Raw genomic sequence first — 6,254 nt, 5'->3', positions numbered from 1 at the left:
AGCATGGACTATCAGGTCGGTGACCATGGTTGCGGTTACCCTTGACGCTGCATCACAGACAGGAGCGCCTGCGATGGTGTACTCAACGACGAACCTGGGTGCGCGAATGGCAAAATATCATTTATTCGGATGAATCCAGGTTCTGTTTACAGCATCATGATGGTTGCATCCGTGTTTGACGACATCGCTGTGAACGCACATTGGAAGCGTGTATTCGTCGTCATACTGGCGTATCACCCGGGATGGTGGTATGGAATGCCATTGATTACACGTCTCGGTCACCTCTTGTTCGCATTGACGGCGCTTTAAACAGTGGACGTTACATTTGAGATGTGTTACGACCCGTGGCCCTACCCTTCATTCGATCCCTGCGAAACCCTACATATCAGCAGGATAATGTACTACCGCATGTTGCAGGTACTGGTACGGGCCTTTCTGGCCAGCATATTCTCCAGATCTCTCACCAACTGAAAACGTCTGGTCAATGGTGGCCGAGCAACTGGCTCGTCACAATACGCCAGTCACTACTCTTGATGGACTGTGGTATCGTGTTGAAGGTGCATGGGCAGCTGTACCTGTACACGCCATCCAAGCTCTGTTTGACTCAATGCTCAGGCGTACCAAGGCCGTTATTACGGCCAGAGGTGGTTGGTCTGGGTACTGATTTCTCAGGATCTGTGCACCCAAATTGCGTGAAAATGTAATCACATGTCAGTTCTAGTATAATTGTCCAAGTATAATTGTCCAATGAATATCCGTTTATCATCTGCATTTCTACTTGGTGTAGCAATTTTAATGGCCAGTAGTGTACGTATAAGTTGGTTGTGAGTGCAGAACCAGTGTCTGACAATGTCCCATATGTGTTAAGATGAGACGAATTTGCAGCCAAAGAGATCAACACTAGTTCACTATTATGCTCCTCAGGCCACAACAGCACGACTCTGGCCTTGTGACTCGGACTGTTATCCTGCTGAAATATGCCATCGCTGTCGAGGAAGATATCAAGCGTGAAGGGGTGCAGGCGGATCATAATAATGTTCACATAGTCCGCAGCTGTCACAGTGCCTACACTCAATACTCTGGATCACAGGTCATCTGGAAACGACCATTGACCTGGTGTAACAAGAAACGTGATTTCAATGCCCACGATTCCGTTGATACAATTCTAGTCTCGTTGATATCGTGCCCAGTGCAATCGTAATTCACTCAGCAAGATAACACGTAGAGATCGTGTGCTGCACAGTGACATATTCAACAAAATGCCCCTAACGGTTTGCTCTGAAACTTTTGCGCCTGCAGCAGGCGTAACGTTCTTTACAGATTAGGGCAGTCTCCAACATTCGTATTCTTCGATGAGACATCGTTGTCCAACACCTTGTCGCCTGCACGTAGTCCTGCTGTCGTTCAATCGCCTGCAATAAATGATCACAATAGTGATAGCGTCTCTGAGCTGATCGTTTCCACACAGTAGGTCACAACAATCTGTCCTTTGTCACAGTCACTTATGACAGTGGGTTTCTCAATTTGCAACCTCTATTGATGCTAAAATGGTTCTGCATTAGTGTTTGCTCCACTTATACTCTTTCTCCACCTTGTCACGTGCGCTCAGTGCTACCAGACGGCAGTCAGGCTGACTGGCGTAAATCATTGTTGTAAACTGAGACAGCTCAATTGAAAATATGCAAAACCGCTGGCTAATGCATAACATAATCTAATTTCTCTCTCCTTCTCATCTCGTGAACATACGGATACACTGTTCAGTCACATTAATGCGGCCACGTGTCAGAATCCACAGTAACTACCTTTTTCAGCCCGTAACGTGAAGAGAGAGAGCCATTGGTGCTCTGGAAGATAGCGACAGGATGTGAGCCATGCTGACTCCAGCGACATGGCCAGCTGCGCTAAGTTGGTCAGTTCAAGATCCGTGGCGTGAGCAGACCGATTAAGGTGAACCCACAGATTCTCGACTGCGTTTAATTTCGGGGAGTTTGGTGGACATGGAAGTACGGTAACCTCATCCTGATGCTCTTCGAACGACGTACGTGTATCCCGAGCTGTGTGACATGTTGCATTGTCGTGCTGCTAGATGTCATCATGTCGAGCAAAAATAAGCTGTATATTTGGGGAGAGATGGTTCAAATGGCTCTGAGCACCATGAGACCCAACATCCATGGCCATCAGTCCCCTAGAACTTAGAACTACTTAAACCTAACTAACCTAAGGACATCACACACATCCATGCCCGAGGCAGGATTCGAACCTGCGACCGTAGCGGTCACGCGGTTCCAGACTGAAGCGCCTAGAACAGCACGGCCACACCGGCCGGCGGGGAGAGATGGTTTCCAATGATAGATGTATACTTGTGTGGATCCATTTCGCCTTCGAGAAAGATGGAATCACCCAGAGAATGCCCCGTACAATAGAACACCCTGCTGAAACTTCCTGGCAGATTGAAACTGTGTGCCGGACCGAGACTCGAACTCGGGACCTTTGCCTTTCGCGGACAAGTGCTCTATCAAGTGAGCTACGCAAGTACGACTCACGAACCGTCCTCACAGCTTCAATTACGCCAGTACCTTGTCTCCTACCTTGAAAACTTCACAGAAGCTCTCCTGCGAACCTTGCAGAACTAGCCATGTCTCCACAATATCCTTTTATCCTTTCGTCCAGGAGTGTTCGTTCTGCAAGGATCGCAGGAGAGCTTCTGTGAAGCATGGACGATAGGAGACGAGGTACTGGCGGAAGTAAAGCTGTGATGACGGGGCGTGAGTCGTGCTTGGGTAACTCAGTTGGTAGAGCACTTGCCCGCGAAGGGCAAAGGTCCAAAGTTCGAGACTCGGTCCAGCACACAGTTTTAATCTGCCAGGAAGTTTCATATCAGCACCCGCTCCGCTGCAGAAAATCTCATTCTGGAAGCTCCCTCCTGGTTGCAGGGCGTTTGCTCTCAGACAATTCACGCTCTACACGCCAACAGCCAGCTGTCCAATGGTACATGGAACATGGATCATCTTGAACAGGCCACCTGTCGCCACTCAGTGGATGTCCAGTTGAGATACTGAAGTGCAAATTGCAGCCTGCAGCGGCCTATGAACAGCAGTCGGCATGGGTGCATGAACCAAGTGCCTGATGCAGGGATCCTTACACAGCAATAATGTTCGCTCAACAGTCGTTGAAGAGACGCTGTTGGTAGTCCCATGGTTTATGTGGGCGGTCAGTTGCTCAACAGTTGCACGTCTGTTCGCCCGGACGCGTTACTGTAGCCATTATTCACCGCTGATATCTATGGCCCATGGTGCACCACAGTGGGCTCGGCGCCGGTTTCGGATAACACCATTTCGCTACGCACAGTATACCGGGTGATCAAAAAGTCAGTATAAATTTGAAAACTTAATAAACCACGGAATAATGTAGATACAGAGGTAAAAATTGACGCACATGCTTGGAATGACGTGGGGTTTTATTAGAACCACCCCATATTGCTAGACGCGTGAAAGATCTCTTGCGCGCGTCGTTTGGTGATGATCGTGTGCTCAGCTGCCACTTTCGTCATACTTGGCCTCAGAGGTCCCCAGACCTCAGTCCGTGCGATTATTGGGTTTGGAATTACCTGAAGTCGCAAGTGTATCGTCATCGACCGACATCTCTAGGGATGCTGAAAGACTACATCCGACGCCAATGCCTCACCATAACTATGGACATGCTTTACAGTGCTGTTCACAACATTATTCCTCGAGTACATCTATTGTTGAGGAATGATGGGGGACATATTGAGCATTTCCTGTAAAGAACATCATCTTTGCTTTGTCTTACTTTGTTATGCTAATTATTGCTATTCTGATCAGATGATGCGCCATCTGTCGGACAATTTTTGAACTTTTGTATTTTTTGGTTCTAACAAAACCCCATGTCATTCCAAGTATGTGTGTCAATTTGTACCTCTCTATCTACATTATTCCGTAATTTATTCAGTTTTCAAATTTATACTGACTTTTTGATCACCCGGTACTTTAACCACTGCGGCACGAGAACGGTTTAGAAACGTAGCCATCTGAGAGACGTTTCTACCCTTGGCCCGAAAGGCAGTGGGTATGCGGTAGGGACGAGAGACAAATTACGCCATTTTTGTATTGCGGCAACAACTGGACTGTTATCCGCGTATCCCCATCATGCTTTACATGCTCTCCATTGCTATCCTACCGTCTGCGAACCGTTATTGCACATTGACCTCGACCATAGAAAAAAACGTCTTCAGGCCACAAGTGGCCCATCGGGACCATCCGCCCGCCGTGTCATCCTCAGTTGAGGATGCAGATTGTAGGGGCATGTGGTCAGCACACCGCTCTCCCGGTCGTTATGGCTGTTTTCTTTGACCGGAGCCGCTACTATTCAGTCGAGTAGCTCCTCAATTGACATCACGAGGCTGAGTGCACCCCGAAAAATGGCAACAGCGCATGGCGGCTGGATGGTCACCCATCCAAGTGCCGGCCACGTTCGACAGCGCTTAACTACGGTGATTTCACTGGATCTAGTGTATTCACTACGGCAAGGCCGTTGCCGACCTCGACCATAGGCGGTGGTCTTAATGTAACTGGAACATGTATTTGCTATGGAAATTATACCACTTGTTAAATAGTAATTTATTTGTATAATATTACTTAATATTACACTAACTTGTAATCAAGTATGACATAAATAAACATGCAGTCTCCGAAGAGGCCTTGAAGGCCCAAGGTTACCGACCGGCCGCCGTGTCCTCTGTCGAAAAGCGTCACCGGATGTGGATACAGAGGGGCATGTGGTCAGCACACCGCTCTCCCGACCGTTCTTAGTTTTCGTGACCGATGCCGCTACTTCTCAATCGAGTAGCTCCTCAATTGGCCTCACAAGGGCTGAGCACACCCTGCTTGCCAACAGCACTCGGCTGAACCGGATGGTCACCCATCCAAGTACTAGCCAAGCCCAACAGCGCTTAACTTTGGTGATCTGACAGGAACCGGTGTTACCACTGCGCAAAGGCCGTTGGCATGGTCTATGTATGGATGTTCACAATTTTCAGGCTTATTCCTCCAACTGCATCAAGAAGACTACTGTGGTATTTTCTCTGTTGACGGTTTGTTTTACTTACATAGATAGCCCTGATTAATTACGCGACATAGTTGTTATGTGTAGCCTCTACGTAAGGGGCAGTCAACCTCTTTTTACCAACCGCTTCTTTTTCATCGGTTACTAAAATATTCTAGCCATCCATTGCTTTCTCAATAACGTTGATTTACAAAGTAGAAAAGTACCTTACAAACTCGATTTGTCGGCCGGTGTGGCCGAGCGGTTCTAGCCGCTACAGTCTGGAACCGCGCGACCGCTACGGTCGTAGGTTCGAATCCTGCCTCAGGCATGGATGTGTGTCATGACCTTAGGTTAGTTAGGTTTAAGTAGTTCTAAGTTCTAGGGGACTGATGACCTCAGAAGTTAAGTCCCGTAGTGCTCACAGCCATTTCAACACACTCAATTTATGAAATATAAAAGCAAGTATAACTTAAAATGTTGATTTTTAAAGTAGGAAAGGAATTATAACTTACACAGTTTATGAATCAGAAATGCAACAAGTTAAAGCACATAATAGTAACAATTAGGTTCCAAATACATTATGTCAAAATTAAAATTGCTTGCACCAAGAAGAAATGCAGATGATAAATGGGGATTCATTGGACAAATATATTATACTAGAACTGACGCGTGATTACATTTTCACGCAATTTGGGTGCATAGATCCTGAGAAATCAGTACCCAGAACAACCACCTCTGGCCGTAATAACGGCCTTGATACTCCTGGGCATTGAGTCAAACAGAATGTGGATGGCGTGTACAGGTACAGCTGCCCATGCAGCTTCAACACGATACCACAGTTCATCAAGAGTAGTGACTGGCGTATTGTGACGAGCCAGTTGCTCGGCCACCATTGACCAGACGTTTTCAGTTGGTGAGAGATCTGGAGAATGTGCTGGCCATGGCAGCAGTCGAACATTTTCTGTATCCAGAAAGTCCTGTACAGGACCTGCAACATACGATCGTGCATTATCCTGCTGAAATGTAGGGTTTCGCAAGGATCAAATGAAGGTTAGAGCCACGGGTCGTAACACATCTCAAATGTAACGTGCACTGTTCAAAGTCCCGTCAACGCGAACAAGAGGTGACCGAGACGTGTAACCAATGGCACCTCATACCATCACACCGGGTGGTAACGCCAGTATGGCGAT

At 47.4% G+C, this 6,254-nt stretch overlaps 1 pseudogene; it reads right to left on the bottom strand.

Annotated features, from left to right (window-relative positions):
• Positions 1 to 4,905: 4,905 nt before the first annotated feature.
• LOC126428691 (5S ribosomal RNA) lies at positions 4,906 to 5,024 on the bottom strand (annotated as a pseudogene).
• Between the last annotated feature and the right edge of the window lie 1,230 nt (positions 5,025 to 6,254).

The sequence above is a fragment of the Schistocerca serialis genome, chromosome 12 (genome assembly GCF_023864345.2).
Source record: "Schistocerca serialis cubense isolate TAMUIC-IGC-003099 chromosome 12, iqSchSeri2.2, whole genome shotgun sequence".
Taxonomy (NCBI): domain Eukaryota; kingdom Metazoa; phylum Arthropoda; class Insecta; order Orthoptera; family Acrididae; genus Schistocerca; species Schistocerca serialis.
This window is presented reverse-complemented; position numbering and strand designations above follow the sequence as displayed.